Source organism: Tamandua tetradactyla, chromosome 15 (genome assembly GCF_023851605.1).
Source record: "Tamandua tetradactyla isolate mTamTet1 chromosome 15, mTamTet1.pri, whole genome shotgun sequence".
Lineage (NCBI taxonomy): Eukaryota > Metazoa > Chordata > Mammalia > Pilosa > Myrmecophagidae > Tamandua > Tamandua tetradactyla.
In genome coordinates this window covers 22,399,742-22,418,680 of record NC_135341.1, presented here as the reverse complement: position 1 = coordinate 22,418,680, position 18,939 = coordinate 22,399,742, and the positions used below count along the sequence as shown (strand labels likewise).

Here is an 18,939-nt window from a genome sequence, read left to right as displayed (position 1 = left end):
GAAAACACAGGGAAGCATCTTCAGGATCTCATCTTAGACTTTACACCCAAAGCACAAGTGAAAAAAGAAAAAATAGATTAATGGGACCTCAGTAAAACTGAAAACTTTTTACCTCAAAAGACTTTGTCATGACACCTGAGACTCAGTGCTAGAGTTCTACAGCTATGAAAGCCTGTATTACCCTCACATAGCAAGTGGTAAAAATACTGAAATGTGAACAGACTTCAATTAGAGATACGAACGAAGCTGATCTGGGTAAATCAGACCTGATTAGTCTGATGAAGGTAAAGGATGATATTGACTGTATTTTAAAACGTCAACTTTTGTGTGGGACCAAAAGAAAAGATGTTTATTTGGTGCAAAATTTATATTTATGTTAACACACTATCTAATTTAACTTGTATGGTCAGCTTATTTGTAATTTAGTTGCATAGAACCTTGAATAGGGAGTGAGATCTTACTCATTTGTACAGGTTGGTGGGATGTCCCCACTATATCTCAGAGTAATCTGGATGGGAGATTAAAAAGTATTTGCAAAGTCCCCTTGATGGACTGGAGAAAAAGGCGGAAACATTAAACTTCCCTACCTAGGGAAGCCTGATATTCTCTCAAGCACATTGGGGACTGCCAATTTGATGGTTCAAGCCCTCAATCTTGGGGCTTGCCCTTATGAAACTTATTCCTGCGAAGGAAAAGATAACCTATTTATGATTATGCCTAAAAGTAACCCCCAGAGAACCTCTTTTGCTGCTCAGATGTGGCCTCTCTAAGTCAACTTGGTAGGTGAACTCACTGACTGCCCCTCTACATGGAACATGACTCCCAGGGGTATAAATCTCCCTGGCAATGTGGGACATGACTCACAGGGATGAACCTGGCCCTGGCATGGTGGGATTGAAAAAAATTTCTTGACCAAAAGGGGGAAGAGAAATGAAAATAAAGTTTCAGTGGCTGAGAGATTTCAAACAGAGTCTAGAGGTAGGTCATTCTGGAGGTTATTCTTATGAGGTATATAAATATCCCTTTTCAGTTTTTGGTATAATGGAGCAGCTAGAGGGAACTACCTGAAACTGTTGAACTATAATCCAATAGCCTTCATTCTTGAAGATGACTGAATAACTACAGAGCTTTTAAGATGTGACCACGTGACTGATCACTCCCTTTATCCAGTGTATGGGCAGATTAATAAGAAAAAAAAAAGGACAATAAATAAATAAATAATGGGGGGAAGTACAGGATGTTATGGGTGTTCTTTCCTACTTTTATCTTTTTCTTTGAGTGATAAAAATACTCAAAAATCAATTGTGATGATGCACAGCTATATGATGATACTGAGAACCACTGATAGTACAATATAGATGATTATATGATCTATGAATATATATCTCAATAAAATTCAATTAAAAAAAGATTTTGTTATGAAAGCGAAAAGACAACCTATTGAATGGAAGAAAATATTTGGAAACCACATATTCAATAAGGGCTTAATATCCAGACTACATAAAGAAATCTTACAATTCAACAGTAAAAAGACAAACAACCCAATCAAAATATGCAAAAGACCTGAACAGACATTTTACCAAAGAGGAAACAGAAATGGCTAAAAAATAAGGCACATGAAAATATGCTCAGCATCACTAGCTATTAGGGAAATGCAAATCAAAACCACAAAGAAATACCATTTCACATCCACTAGAATGGCTACTATTAAAAAAAAAAAACAGAAAATTACAAATGTTGGGGAGGATCTGGAGAAATAGGAACACTCATTCTTTGCTGGTGAGAATGTAAAATGGTACAGCTGCTATTAAGACAGTTTGGTGGTTCCTCAGAAAGCTAAGTACAGAATTACCATATGATTTGGCAACCCCACTACTAAGTATATGCCTATATAAGAATTTCAAAAAGAATTGAAAGCAGGGACTTGAACAAATATTTGCATACCAATGTTCATAGTAGCATTATTCACAATTGCTAAAAGACGGAAGCAACCTAAGTGTTCATCAACCAATAAATGGATAAACAAAATGTGGTATATACATACAACGGAATACTATTCAGCGTAAAAATGAAGTCCTGATGCATGCAATAACATGGATGAACCTGGAGAACATTATGTTAAGTGAAATAAGCCATACACAAAAGGACAAATATCATATGATCTCACTGATATGAACTAATTAAAACAAACTCATAGAGTTAGAATCTAGAATATAGGTCACCAGAGGATAGACTGTGGTAGAAAATGGAAAGTTGATGTTTAATTTATATGGAATTTCTACTTAGGTTGATTGCAAAGATTTAGAAATGGGTGGTGGTGATGTAGCACATTATTGTGAGTGTAATTAACAGCACTGAATTATGTACACGTATGTGGTTAAGGGGGAAGTTTTGTCATGTATGTTACTAGAATGAAAGAAGATAAACCATGCGACTATATAACACAGTATATTTGTTAAGGACCATAGACTAGGTTAATAGTACAAGTATGAGAATGTTCTTTCTTGAATTATAACAAATATATGACACCAATACAAGGTGTCAATAAGGTAGTATATGAGAATAAATACATCAGATGTAAATTGTGGTCTACAGTTACCAGTGCTATTTTAATATCCTTTCATCAATTGTAACAAAGGTATTCAGTAATGAAAAGTGTCAATAATGGGGGATATATGGGAACACTTTTTTTCTACATTATTTTTCTATAACTTCTCTAATTAAAAATAACAACAACAATAATAATAATAGAACATATTTCACAGGCCTTTGTATTGGGTGATCTAAACTAGCTAATCCATGTAAATTGTTCCACACAGTGTCTAGAACACAGAATCACCCAATAAATGCTGTTTACTACTGTTTTTGTTTTATTTTTTAAATACAATTATTTACAAAGTGCTACCATCAATTGTAACAAATGTACTACACCAATGCAAGGTGTTGGTGGTGGGGTGGTGTATGGGAATTCTGTGTTTTATGCATGAGTGTTCTACAAACCCACAACTTCCCTAACTAAAAAAAAATAAGTAGACATATACACCAGAAGAACAAAATTGTGAGTTCAGAAATAAATGCATACATATATAGGCCAACTGATTTTTGACAAGGTGCCAAGTACATTAATTGGGAGAAGACTGTTCGCTTCCACAAATTGCTCTGGGAAAACAAGATGCCCATTTGCAAAAGAATGAAACTGTACTCTTAGCTCTCACCATATACAAAAATCAATTCAAAATGGAACAAGGACCTAAATATAGGTGCTAAAACCATAAAATTCTTAGGAGAAAACACAGGGGGAAACCTTCATAACCTCAGATTTAGGAACTACGCTAAAATATGATACTAAAGGCACAAATAAAAATATAGAAAATAGACTTATCAAAATATAAAAGTTCTGCATGTCAAAGGACATTATCAAGAAAGTGAAAAAGCAATCTCCAGAAAGGGAGAAAATAACTGCTTACCATACATCTGATACAAATTTAATATTCGGAATATATAAAGAACTGCTAAACTCAACAACAAAAAAAGGCAACCCAATTTAAAAATCGGCAAAGGATTTGAATAGGCATTTCTCCAAAGAAGATATACAAATGGTCAATAAGCACATGAAAAGATGTTCAACGTCAACATCACTGGTTATCAAGGAAACAGAGAGAAAAACCACTAAGATATACCATTTTACAGCTCTAGGGTGGCTGTTATTTTTTAAAAAGCAACAGAAAATAACGTATTGGTGAGGATACAGAGAAACTGGGACCTTTATATATTGTTGGTGGCACTGTAAAATTGTACAGCCACTGTGAAAATCAATTTGGCATTTCCTCAGAAAGCTGAACACAGAATTTACCATACGGCCCAACAATCCTACTTCTTGGTATATACCCAAAAGAACTGAAAGCAGGCACTCGAAAATAAATTTGAACACCAATGTTTACAACAGGATTATTCACAATAGCCAGAAGATGGAAGCAAACCAAATGTCTATCAACGAATGAGTAAACAAAATATGGTATGTACACATAATGGAATATTATTCAGTTGCAAAAAGGAATGACGCTCTAGTACATGCTGCAACATGGATGAACCCTGAATGGCTTATGTTAAGAGAAATAAGCCAGACAAAAAAACAAACGTATCATCTCACTTATATGAAATCCCTAGAACAAGCTAGTTTTATAGGGACAGAAAGTAGATTACAAGTTACAAGGGGAGGAGGGGAAGCTACTACTTAATGAGTGCAGAGTTTCTGTTTGAGTTGATTAAAAAACTAGGGTAACGAAAGTTGTTGATGCCATCATAATTTTGTGAAAATAATTAATACCACTGAATTGTACACTTGAAATGGTTAAAATGGAAAATTCTGAATTATATATATGGCGATTTTTTAAAGTTTTTTAAAAAGTGAAGAAGAAATAAAGACTTAAAAAACTGATGCAATTTAGTATATTACAGGTTGGCTTTTAAATCAATATGCATATATGTATATACATGAAAGGAAAATCTCTGAAAGGGTATATTGCACTTAACAATAATTATCTCTGAAAAATAAAATGGGGAGACCATAAATTATATTTCCAATGAACTCTGATATTGTTTGGACTTTTTAGAAGAAGTATGTGTTACATTAGTAATGTTTAAAAGATACTTTCCGCACTGCCTTTAAACTTCACTGCAGTTGCATTTAAGTGCAAATGCACTGAAGCGGTCCAACCTCAGAAGGGTGACATTTCTGACATTATAGGTCATGGAGGGACTTCCCTCCATGGAAACCAGGTTTCTCATTACCATAATTACAGGATGCCAGTAAGATTTTGGTTTCCTATTGAATTTCATTGTATGACCGTCTAAGTCACACACTGTCTGTGTTGGTGTTGAGGACAAGTCCCTTTCCAGCACCTGAGAACCATCCCATACACACAACAAATAAAACTCCTTTGTAATGAGAAAAAAAAAAAAAGATACTTTCCATTCTAGAAAAATCACGGGTCATTATATATCATGTCAATGTCAGAAGTACAAAATTATTTTTAAAATATAGTATTTCAGTAGATGAATTACCCCCATTTATAATACTGCTTCATATTAAATTAGTTTCATATTACAACATTTTCAGACCTGATTTCTCAAAAATAATACTTCTACTGCCATAGGGAGTGATTCTTCCAAATTGAATTATCTAAATGGATAAAATATATATCTATTTAGAGTTATATTTTTACAATCTGTTTTTTATTTCCCACGTGGAAGTAAATATTTGGTGTAGGAGTGTTTTCCTGGTTTATTCACAAATATGATCTAATAATAGCTTAGTTAGGAGTCATTAATGTATTTCGTTTAGGGAAAAGTTCAGGAGGTTAGTACAATCCCTATATAAAATTACGTAAATAAAAACTGAGCTAGACCTTAGGAAGCAAAACATTGAGTTGCCCCATGACCCGGCAATACCACTACTTGGTATATACCCAGAAGAACTGAAAGCAGTGACACAAACAGACATTTGCACACCAATGTTCATAGCAGCATTATTCACAATTGCCAAAAGATGGAAGCAATGCAAGTGCCCACAACAGACAGGTGGATTAACAAAATGTGGTATATACATACAATGGAAATTATGCAACAATAAGACAAAATGATGGCCTGAAGCACATGACATGGATGAGCCTTGAGGATATAATGCGGAGTGAAATATGCCGGACAAAAAAGGATCAATACTGTACGATCCCACTTTTATGATCACAGTAGAGGCTTATAATACAGAATATAGGGAACCTAGAGATATACAGAAACTGGAGATGGGTAAACAGTTAGCTAATGAGGTTGAACTTAAATGCAAAGGAATAGATAGAAGTGAAGGAGGTTCACTAGTGGGTCTACAATATTACCATATTTAAGGTGAACATGATTGAAAGGAGATGTAAAGGCCCATGTGTCCTACTGATTAACACCACAAATAAAAATAAGTTCTTGCATAAACTACTACAAAGGTATGAATCTTGTATAAATTCGGGGTATACTGGGGAAAACTGCTATTGCATGCTATGGGTTATGTTTAACAGGAAAACATCAATAGTACCACAGCAACACCAGGAGTAAATAATGGGAGGAGGGACAAGAGTTAAGGGGAGGTTTGGATTTTCTATTTGGTGAGGGTGTGTTTACTGGTTATCTTTCTCTTGGGAACAATGAAATCATCTAAAATTGAGTGTGTTGGTGGACTGTTAACTTTGGACACTATATATGATGCCCAGTGAATGGAGGTGGCTGAAGGATGCACTGACTGAGAAGTAAATTGATGAACAATAGTGTATACATACAATCGAAAATTGTGCTGTTACTAAAAGGAACGAAGTTGTGAGGTATGCAACGTTGTGAATGAACCTATCAGACATTTGGTAAAGCAAAATAAGCCAGAAACAAAAAAGAAAATATTGTACAGTCTCATTTAGAAAATACTTATAAGGAAACAGGGGCTTAGATTATAAGTTCTTATAGTAGTCACACTTAGTCCAGACTGGTAATTGTTATTTCTGGACTTTGGGGGCTATTTTATACATGTATAGCCTGGCATTTAGAGATAAGAATTAAGTATTAAGGTAATTCAGAATACAGGGGTAAGGAAGACATTGTCTGGATTTCAGAACCTAATCTACTCTTTGACCCAAAGGAACAAGACTTTGTCCTACATTTTCTTATGTCCTACACATAATCTAACTCAGCCTGTCTGGACAGATCATTTAAACAATCCAACAATCTCCCAATTCTGGGAGCCCAGAATAAGAATGAGGGCCTTTAATCCTGTATAACACAATGTAATGCCTGGATAAATCGCAGAATATAATAAGCAGATAATAAAAAAATATTGGCAAAGTCCCTTGAGGGATGGGAGGAAAAAACATGGAATTATTAAACTTTACAATCAGGGAACCCCCTGATACTGTGTCAAACATTAGGGACACCCAAATCAATAGGTGAAGCCCTTGATCTTGAGGCTTGCTCTTGTGAAGCTTATATACGTGGCAGAGAAACTTAGCCTACCTTTAGGTATGCCTAAGAGTTATGTGCAGAGAACCTCTTTTGTTGCTCAGATGTGGCCTCTCTCTCTAAGCCCAACTCTGCAAGTGAAATCATGGCCCTCCATCTTTAGTGGGACATGATATCCAGGGGTGAAAGTCTCCCTGGCGGCATGGGAGATGACTCCCAGGGATGAGCCTGTCTTGACATGGTGGGATCAACAATGCCATCCTGACTGAAAAGGGGAAAAGAAGTGTAACAAATAAGGTATCAGAGGCTGAAGTGAGTTCAAATAGAGTCAAGAGGCTACTCTTGAGGTCACTCTTATGCAAGCTTCAGTTAGACATTGCTACCTGTCATAACTTGCCAACCCCCAACCAAAACCATTCCTGCCAATCCTAAAGAACATCTAGGGTATTGTATAAGATTCTACAAAGGTTCCATGCACTAGGGTAACTTTCCAGAAACCTACAACCTCCAGATGGGTCCTTGGACCAGATAAGTCCTCAAATGCAGAGGGACCAGTCTCTCCAGAATGTCAACTAGTTCCATCCCCCTATGCCATATTATCGACAGCCCTTCCAACATGAAAAAGCTAGAATGGGCATAGCCCAAATACCCCTAAAAAGTGGGAGAAAATACAAAAGTGATGGTGGAGTTATACAGAGAAGGTAGGGTTTAACAAATGAGTATGACTGCTGAGTCATTTTATTGATATTTCTTTTAGTCTCTAGTATTTTAGAGCAGCTAGAAGTAAAAACCTAATATTGTAGGATTGTAACCCATACCAAACTTTGAAATCTGTTCTACAACTAACTGTTGTGATGGACTTTGAAATTTACTCCTTTTTTGTTTATATGTTATTTTTCACACAAAAAAAATTTAAGTTCATTGTGATGATGAATGCACAGTTATATGATGATATTGTGAACCACTGATTGTACACTTTGGATGATTACATGCTATGGGAATATATAATATATCAAGAAAGAAATGAGCTAGAAGTAGCAGAAGGAATGTTATTATTTTATCATCATATTTTTGCTATTACAATAACTTCATATTGCTTTATTAATAGAGTCCAACAGAACACAGAAACCTACACTCATATTCACATCCACAGTATGCAGCAAGAGAAATGGAAATCAAAAAGTTAATATTAAATGTGTGATTGGAGAAAAACTAGTGTGTCTTTTAAAAAGAAATTTCAGCAGAGGTTCTGAAGAAATCAAAGTTTATTGGCACATTGTTGAAATACAGGCCCTATGTAGGCCATATGATATATGGAGCAAACGGGATAAAAGAGAATAAGTTTAAAGAATGCATTCCAAAATCATCCTTTACAGAATGCAAGTACAAAGCTCTGGTAAATAATCTTCCTTAAAAACCAACCAATTTAATCTTATCTGTCCCCTTCAGAACATTCAATAGTTCTCTCTTTTCAAAACACATCAATGTCAACTCTTGATTTTTTAAATATCATCATTACTCCCTTTATTACCACCATTTATCCACTCTTACCTTCCCCCTTCCCTGTAATTCTCACCTTCTGTTTTACCTAAGGCCAGTCTATTCATTCCCACACCTAGATATTTACTTGTCACTTCCCTCACTTGGAATACCTTCCCTCTTTACTCCTATTCAGTGCTCAGATGAACTTTTACTGTAAGATGAACCACTTGGCTCATTCGTCCTTGCAATAACAACTTATAAACCTGTTCTTCATCTTGTTAAACAAGAGCTGTCTCTGAATTTTAAAAATGTTTTTGCATGAGGAAGAACGAAGGAAGGTCATTACTGTAGGGTGCTGAAAATAGATGGTAATTAATATTTTAAAATTTCAACTTATGTATGAGACTAAAGCAAAAAATGTTTATTTGGTACAAAATTTATACTTTGACTAGTGCATTTCCTAATATAACTTATGTAGATAGCTTGGTTGAACACCATAAGTACTTGGAATCTTGGGTAGGACATGAGATTTTGTTGGTTTGTCCACAGTGATGCCCCAATGAATCTCAGAGTGATTTGATCAGTGAGTGGAAAAGTATTTGCAAAGTCCCCTTCGGGGAATGGTGAGAACGGGTGAAAATTCAACCTCCCCAAGTTGAATTCTTGATATTCTCACAAGCAGTGTGTACAACCAAAGCTACAGGCTGAGCCCCTAGTCTTGGGGTTTGTTCATATGAAACTTAACCCCACAAAGGATAGGTCAATACTACTTAAAAGTATGCCTAAGAGTCAACCCCAAGAGAGCCTCTTTTGTTGCTCAGATGTGGCCTCTCTCTCCAGCCAACACAACAAGCAAACTCATCACCCTCCCCCTGTCTACGTAGGACATGACTCCCAGGAGTATGGTCCTTCCTGGCAACATGGGACAGAAATCCTAGAATGAGCTGAGACTCAGCATCAAGGGATTGAGAAAAATTTCTCGACCAAAAGGGGGAAGAGTGAAATGAGACAAAGTGTCAATGACTGAGAGATTCCAAACAGAGTCCAGAGGTTATCCTGGAGGTTATTCTTATACATTAAGTAGATATCACCTTGTTATTCAAGATGTAATGGAGAGGCTGGAGGGAACTGCCTGAAAATGCAGAGCTGTGTTCCAGTAGCCAGGTTTCTTGATGATGATTGTATAATGATACAGCTTTCACAATGTGACTGTGTGATTGCGAAAACCTTGTGTCTGATGCTCCTTTTATCTTCCTTGTCAACAAACAAGTAGAACATATGGAATAAAAATAAATAATAGGGGGAACAAATGTTAAAATAAATTTAGTTTGAAATGCTAGTGATCAATGAAAGGGAGGGGTAAGGAGTATGGTATGTGTATACATATTTTTTTCTGTTTTCATTTTAATTCTTTTTCTGTTGTCTTTTTATTTCTTTTTCTGAATTGATGCAAATGTTCTAAGAAATGATCATGATGATGAATATGCAACTATGTGATAATATTGTGAATTACTGATTATATATGTAGAATGGAGTGATCAAAATAGGAATGTTTGTATTTATTTGGTGTTTTTTTGTATTTAAAAAAATTTTTTAAATAAATTAATTTAAAAAAAAGAGATGTCTCTGAATGAGAAACAAGATTTCAATGGCGGTTGTCATGGTGGTGGTGGTGAAGAATGAGGATATGAAATATGTCTTATTCTGTAAGAAGAAACCAACTCTAAAATAACTAAAAGGGCCAATATCCCATAAAAAGCCTTTGCTAAAAACTGATAGGTAGATGATTTCTTAAGTGACTGTGGGAGTGTAAGATGCATGATGCATGAAATGTATCATGACTAAAGATCGTTCGTTTTCCTAAATGTTCTTTTAAATATTTTGTGGTCTGAGTTTTTCCAAAAGAGAGAACTGTTCTGCATGAAGAGCACTCTTCTGCTTACAGTATCTATGTCTGGTTTCTAGGAATGGATTGGGGTCAGTCCAATGGTGACAAATTTTAAATGTTCAGCCAGACTTCCATCTAAGAGCTAAAGTACTACAATGGTAACTATCATAACCATTTTAACATTTATTAAACATGATTCATGTGCCACCTTCAATATATATTCTAAGCCCTGTAGAAGACAGAAACAATGTAAAATAATATATGGTCTCTACACCATAGGTATTTAAGACATACAGACTTGAAAAGTTAGATAACAATACATGGTATTTTATCATTAGGCCCCAAATAGATTAGTAGTATTAACATAAGTAAGTGCCACAGGAGTTCCAAGGGAAAGCTTCAAGGATGATATGGGACTTCAGCTGGGACTTAAAAGATGAATAAATTTCGAGTGGTGAGAAAGGTAATGAAAGATTATCTGCATGCAGTGTTGGAGATAGCCTTGCTTTAGCAAAATTTTCATCTTAAAAGATGAGATGTGCCTGGACAAGCAGGATGGGACTATTCATGGAAGACCTTGAATATGAATATGAAGGTCAAGAGTTTAGACTTTATCGTGCAAGCATGTCAGAACCACTGAAGATGTACAGGTATATGAATAATGTTACTCTCAAAGTAAAGCTACAAAACAGACTATTTGCCTCAGTCAGTTTTCTCAAAATTTTCTTCGAAAACATATCTCTTCTCAAAGACAGATCAATTAGGTGAAGGAACTTTAAGGACTATATGTTGAACGAAATGTCAGCAACAAAAAGAAAAATATTATCATGCCTCCCTCATATGGACTAACCATAATACAAAAACTCAGTGAACTTAAGTCAAGAACATGGGTTATCAGGTTGGAGCCTATCATAAAGGGTGCTAGATTGTAAGCTCACATATATTCAGGAAATATAACTGCTATTTCTAAATTCTGAGATACCGACCTGTTTGTATATAACCTGGTAGTTCCCAGAAACTTCAGGTATTTATGTGACACCTGAGACTTAAAGTCAGAGATCTGAAGCTATGAGAGTCAGCACTATCACATACAATGACTGTTTAAAGAGTTGAAAAAGGGATTTGACTTCAACTAGAGATCTGAATGAAGCAGGTCTGGATAGGACCGGGGTAGATCAGAATATGGGGTAAAGGATGATATAGTCCATATTTTAAAACTTCAACTTCTATGTGAGACCAAAGGAAAAGATGGTATATTGGGTGCAAAATTCATATTTTGGGTAGCATATTACCTAATTTAATTTGTATGGACAGTTTAGTTGAACACCATAAGGACATGGAATCCTGAATAGGGTGTGAGATCTTGTTGGTTTCTATAGGTTAGTGTAATACCACAATATATCCCAGAGTAATTTGGGCAGTGAATAAATAAGTACTTGCAAAGTCTCCTTGGAACTGAGGATAAAGGAAGAAATATTCAACTTCCCTATCTGGGGAATTCCTGATATTCTCACAAGCAGTGGGAACAACCAAGTCAATAGGCTGAGCCCTCAATCTTGGGGTTTGCCCCTATGAAACTCATTCCTGCAACATAGAAGATAAGCCTATTTATGATTATGCCTAAGAGTCACACCCCCCCCCCCCGAAAACCTCTTTTGTTGCTCAGATGTGGCCTTTCTCACTAAGCCAACTCAGCAGGTGAACTTAATGCCCTCCCTCCTATGTGGGACATGACTCTGAGGGATGTAAATCTCTGTGGAAATGTGGGACAAAACTCCTGGGATTTGCCAGGACATGGTATCATGGGATTGAGAAAGTCTTCTTAACCAAAAGGGGGAAAAGAGAAATGGGACAAATAAAGTTTCAGTGGCTGAGAGATTTCAAACAGTTGAGAGATCATCCTGGAGGTTAGTCTTAGGCATTATATAGATGCCCTTTTTAGTTTATGTTTTATTGGAGTGGTAGAGGAAAGTACCTGAAATTCTGAGCTGTGTTCCAGTAGCCTTGTATCTTGAAGATGATTGTATAACAATATACCTTTTACAATGTGACTGTGTGATTGTGAAAATCTTGTGTCTAATGCCCCTTTTATCCAGGGTATGGACAGATGAGTAAAAAATATGGATAAAAATAAATAACTTAGGGGATAAGGAGAAAAATTAACTGGTAGATTGAAACACTAGTGGTCAATGAGAGCGAGGGTTAAGGGGTATGAGATATCTGAGCTTTTTCTTTTTTCCTTTTCCTTTTTTTTAGAGCAATTTTCTTTTATTAAAGTTTTTTTCGGTATTCTGTATGGCGGGTGTCACATTTCATTCTTTTTCCATGTGAGTATCCCATTACTGCAGCACCACTTGTTGAATTTTTGTTTGTTTGTTTGTTTGGTTTTGTTTGTTTGTTTTGAGAAGTGCATGGGTTGGGAATTGAACCTGGGTCTCCCACATGGCAATCGAGAATTCTACCACTGAACTATCCTTACACTCCCTCTTTCATCAAAGTTTGAAAAATGTTTTTTCCTTTATTAGAGAAATTTTGGGCTTACAGAACAATTGTGCATAAAATACAGGATTCCATAAACCATCCAATTATTAACACCTGCTTTGGATATTTTTAATTCTTTTTCTGAAGTAATGCAAATGTTCTAAAAATAATGACAGTGATGAATACACACTATGTGATGAAACTGTGAGCCACCAATTGTACACCATGTATGAACTGCATGTGTGTGAAGATCTGTCAATAAAAATATTTTTAAAAAATCAAATAAGTGAGTTGAGGGAGGATATAAGGAAGACATTGGGAGGCCATAAACAAGGACTTCGAAGTCTGAAAACAAATGGCATCTATGATGGGAATGAAAGGAACAACAGAAGAGATGAAAAAAAAGGAAATCTATACCAACAGACTTGAAGATGCAGAAGAAAGGATTAGTGAACCAGAGGACAGCACATCTGAAATCCTACACACAAAAGAACAGATAGTGAAAAGAATGGAAAAATATGGGCAGGGTCTCAGGGAATTGAATGACAACATGAAGCACATGAATATATGTGTTATGGGTGTGCCAGAAGGAGGGAAAAAAGGGAAAGTGAGCAGAAAGAATAATGGAGGAAATAATCACTGAAAATTTCCCATCTCTTTTGAAAGATACAAAATTACAGACCCAAGAAGCACAAGCAACACTGACTCAAGAAGAAATAGACAACATCAACAAAGCAATCATAAGTAAAGAGACAGAATCAGTCATCAATAAGCCCCCTAAAAAGAAAAATCCAGGACCATGTGAATTCTACCAAGTATTCAAGAAAGAATTTGTATCAATCCTGCACAAACTCTTCAAAAAAACTGAAAAGGAGGGAAAGCTACCTAACTTATTCTATGAAGCCAACATCACCCTAATACTAAAGTCAGATGGAGATACTACAGGAAATCTCTTTAGTGAATATTATGTAAAAATCCTCAACAAAATACTCACAAATTGAATGCAACAGCACATTAAAAGAATTATACACGATGACCAGGTGGGATTTATTCCAGGCATACAAGAAAATCAATTAATATAAAATACCACATCAATAAATCAAGCAGAAAAACCAAATGATCATCTCGGTTGATGCAGAAAAGGCACTTGATAAAATTCAACATTCTTTCTTGATGAAAGCACTTCAAAGGATAGGAATAGAAGGGGAACTTCCTTAACATGATAAAGGGAATATATGAAAAACCCACAGCTAACATCTTCCTCAATGGGGAAAGACTGAAAGTTTCCCCCCTAAGATCAGAAATAAGATAAGGATGCCACTGTCACCACCGTTATTCAACATTGTACTGGAAGTTCTAGCCAGAACAATTACGCAAAAAAAGAAATAAAAGGCATTCAAATTGGAAAAGAAGTAAAAACTCTCACTGTTTACAGATGACATGATACTATATGTCAAAAAAAAACAAACAAAAAACCCTGAAAAATCTACAGCAAAGCTATTAGAACTAATAAATGAGTACAGCAAAGTGGCAGGGTACAAGATTAATACCCTAAAATCAGTAGTGTTTCTATTCACTAGTAATAAGGAAGAAATCAAGAAAAAAATTATATTTATAATAGCAATCAAAAGAATAAAATATTTAGGAATAAATCTAGTCAAGGCCACAAAGACTTATACCCAGAAAAATATAAAAAATTGCTTAAAGCAATCACGGAAGACCTAAATAAATGGAAGGGAAGACTGGAAGACTAAATATGGTTAATATGTCAATTCTACCTAATTTGACTTATAGATTCAATGCAATACCAATTTTAAAAAGTACTCAAGAAAATCAGCAGTGCTGACTTTAACTATACTTTAACTATATATTTTCAGTACAGTGTCTACAAGTTACTTCCTATATCTTAAGGAAATATAAAGCAAATACGATATTAATGATTGGTTATCTAAGAGTAATTCAAAGTATTGTCATGAAACACATCCCCAGGATTTTATTGTGACCTTCTAACATTATAGAACATCAGAAAAATAATTTTAATGGACTTTATATTACAGTAGTCCTCACTTAAAATCACACAGCAAAACTTTAATAAGTCATTTATGTTAATGTAGTTCTATAAAGCATGTTTAATATAACATTTTGCAATTCCACCATACAGTAAAGAAAGTCAAAGTTAAAAAAATGAAACTAGCTACTGGTCATGGAGGTTACCATGATGGACACTACAGCAGATTTACATCATAACCTAGTGTGTCTTCCTAGTTTGCCTCTGCTGCCTTTTCCAAACTTGCCATACCTCTTTTGCCCCTCAATACCACAGTGGCTACCTAGATCTTAAATATTCATTTATTCTACATTTTGTTAAGTAGAACAAGGATAGGCTCTGCTCTAGGTATTCAGGATATTGTTGTCAGCAAGACAGACATTGTTCCTGCTTTCATGAAGTTTATTTCCTAGTGTGAGAAAAAGACAATAACAAGTAAACAAATATATATATCAGGTAGAGGCTACTATTATAAAAAATAAATCAAGTTAAGAGGACAGAAAGTGATGGTGAAAGAAATTATTTTTGACAGGGTGGCAGGAAAAGCCTCACTCAGGGGATATTTTAGTTCTCCAGCTGCTGAAACAAATGCTGTATCAGTCAGGGTTCTCCAGGGGAACAGAACTGATAGTGGGTATATATTTATATAATATAAATATTATGAGACTTATTGTAGGAATTGGCTCACATGATTGAGGATGGGAAAGTTGAATTCCATAGGGTAGCCTGTGAGCTGCGAACTCTGATTCAAGAGCTTCAATGAGTTCCCCAGGAAAAGCTGGCTGGCTAAAGTGGAGATGGAAATTCTCCCTTCTGACTGCTGTCATCATTAGTTCTCCATTTAAGATACTCAACTGATTATATGAGACTTCAACGACACTCAACTGATTATATGAGACTTCTCTCATAGTTGAAAACAACTCCTTAGTTGATGAATTATAGATGTTATCAGTCATAGATGCAACCAATGTACTGATGATTTAAAGCGATAAAATATCCTCACAGGAACTATCAGGCTTTCTTGCCCAAACAAGTAGACAGCATAACCTAGATAAGTTGATGCATGAACTTAACCATCACAAATACCATATAATGGGAGTTTCTTGGCCTTATGGTTTTGAAGTTAAGAGAGTCCAAAACTGGGGTGTCAGAAAGGTGATGCTTTCTCCCTGAAAACTGTGGCATTCTGGGGCTGGTTGTTGGGGATCCTAGGTCCATGGCTTTTGTCAACATGGCAATATACATAATGGCATCTTCTCCTTTCTCATCTGGGTTCTAGTGATTTCCAGCTTCCAGCTGTTCTTACTGGCTTCTCTATGTCCAATTTCCTTTGCTTATAAGGACTGAAGCTTATCCTCATTCAGTTTGGTCACACCTTAACTAATAACATCTTCAAAGGTCCTATTTACAAAAGACCAGGGGTTGGGACCTGAAAATGCCTTTTGTGGGGGACATGATTCAATCCCCAATAGTTCTCCCTGTGGACTCCCTAAAAGGCATGTTCTTCCCCCATTCAATATACACTTATTCCATCACAACATCCAAAAAAAAGTCTTAAGTCATTTCAGTCACAATGCTAAGTATAAAGTCTCATCAAAACCAGTTATGCATGTGGTCCATCCTGGGGCAAAATTTCCTCTGTCTGATAGAACTTAGAAAATAAGTTAATTGCTTCCAATAAACAATGGTGGAACAGACATGGGATAAGCATTCCCACTCTAGAAGGAAGAAATTGGAAGGAAAGCAATCACAGGTCCAAAACAAGTCTAAAACCTAGCAGGGCAGACTCCATTAGGTTTGTCATTTTTAGAATGTTGCTTTCTACTCTGAGTCATTTTTAGAATGATGCTTTATACTCTGAGCTAGAGTGACAGCTTCACTCCTCCCAAGCACTTGTGCAGTCGCCATCCTCTCCCAGAACAGTGGGTTATAAACTCCACCCTCTCTGAGCATTGGGATTGCTCCCTGACAAGGGTACACAAAGCCTACACTCTCCAAGCACCGGGGCAGATGGCCTGCCCTCTCCAAGTGCAGGGCTGGACCTGCCATTTCCCCACATGTGTGCCCACTCTCCCGACCTGAGATCTCTTTGGTCCAGACCTTGGCTTCTATGGTCCTTCCCTTGAAGTCATTCTCCCTTCAATTTATTCCCTCTCTGTCGTTTTCAGGCATTGCTTCTGTTCATACACATTTCACAAAAATCTTGGTGGCTTTGGGTACAGTTCCAGGAGGTCTAAATCATCAAATCGAACTTCCCACAGATCCTTCCTGGATAACTACATTTCCAATCCTGACTTCCAATGAAATGGCTGACTGGATCCATGTTCAGTTATATCCTCTTTAGCAAAGGATTATTTGATTAATAACCCTTATACAGAGCCTTGTCCTCTGAGAACATACTTTCTGAAAGCTCAGGGAGGTCCCTGATAGAGCTGCTTCTGGCCCTGGTCTTAGAGCATACTATCTAAATAGGCTCAGCATTTTCTAAACCACCAATTTCTGGTTTCTTTGTGCTTGAGGGTTCAGTTCTCAGCTTATTTCTTTCCCCTTGCATTTTACTATAAGCTTCAAGGAGAAGTCAGGCTGCATCATCCACACAACTTGGAAATCTCCTCAGCTACATATCCAAGTGTATCGCTCAGAAGTTCCACTTTCAATTTAACAACAAAACACAATTTTTTCAAGTTCTCTGCCACTTTATAACAAGGTTCTCCTTTCTCTCAATTCCCAATTACATATTCATCATTTCCTTTTATGGCCTGATTAAAAGTACCTTTAATGTCCATATTTCTTTCAACTGTGTTTTCAAAACAATCTAGGCTTTTTCTATCAAGCATTTCACAATTCTTCTAGCTTCTACCCATCATCCAAGTCCAAAGTTATTTCCACATTTTAGGTATTTGTCATAGCAGCACCCCATTTCCTGGTACCAAGAACTGTTTTAGTTTCCCAACTGATAAAAAAAAAAATCATATACTGAGTTACCTTCAACAACAAGAATTTATTGGCTCACAGTTTTGAGGCCAGAGGAAGCCATAAATTAAGGTGCCACCAAAGCAATGCTTTTTCCCTAAAGACTGTGTTGGTCTGGGGCTGGCTGCCAACTATTTTTATGGCTCATTGGCTTTTCCAACACTTGGCAATGTTCTCTTCTTTCTCTTTCAGACTCTGTCTACTTCTGCCTTCTTGCGTCTTCTGTGGCTCTCTCTCTATGGCCTTTGCTATAAAGCCTCCAGTAATAGGATTAAGATCCCTACTGATTCTGTCGGACATATCTTAACTAAGAATAACATCTTTAAAAGGCCCTATATACAATGGGTTCACACCCACAGGAATAAAGATTAAGAACACATTTTGTTTTCACTTTTTCTGGTGTGCAAAATCTGCCACAGGGGGTGATATGTGAAGAACACACAAAGATCTGAGGAAAATGTTCCAGGCAGAGGGAATAACAAGTACAAAAATCTTCGAGATGGGGCTGAGCTTGGTGTGCATCAATAAGATCAGAGTAAACAGGGAGGAAGCTGGTAGGAGATGAGTAGCGGCAACCTCACTGAGCAGGACCTTGTGGACATGGCAAGAAGCTTAGATTTCACTCTAAGAGGAATGGAAAGCCATGAGAGGGTTTGGAGAGGGGAGTGATAAATTCTGAATTATGCTTTTTAAAAAAATCACTGTGACTCTAAAAAAGACTATAGATGGGGGAAAAGGTAGAAAAAGGAGAACCAATGAAGAAGCTTTCCTGTATTTCTTTTGTACTTGGATTCTTGAACACAAACTGGTGGCACACAGTGCATATGGTAAGCTACTCCCAAAATTTAATTCAAGGTTGTTCTCAGAGAATGAAATTAGGAAGAAATTAGGATGTAATTAGAGATCCAAAGATCTCTAAGACACTGATAGTGGATATGAAATTGAAGCCTTTTATAGAAAGTCCCTAAAATCTAATTTTAACTAATTTAACCTCAGGGAAGTTTGATTGGATCACAACCATACCCAAAATATTTTAATCAGTTCATAACACATGTTACTTAAAATGTACTATAAAATG

General features: G+C 36.3%; 1 long non-coding RNA gene across 1 annotated transcript in view; it reads right to left on the bottom strand.

The window, feature by feature from the left end:
• The window catches only part of LOC143656980 (uncharacterized), a 131,690-nt gene that overhangs the window by 105,989 nt on the left and 6,762 nt on the right, over positions 1-18,939 (bottom strand). The window lies entirely within an intron of this gene.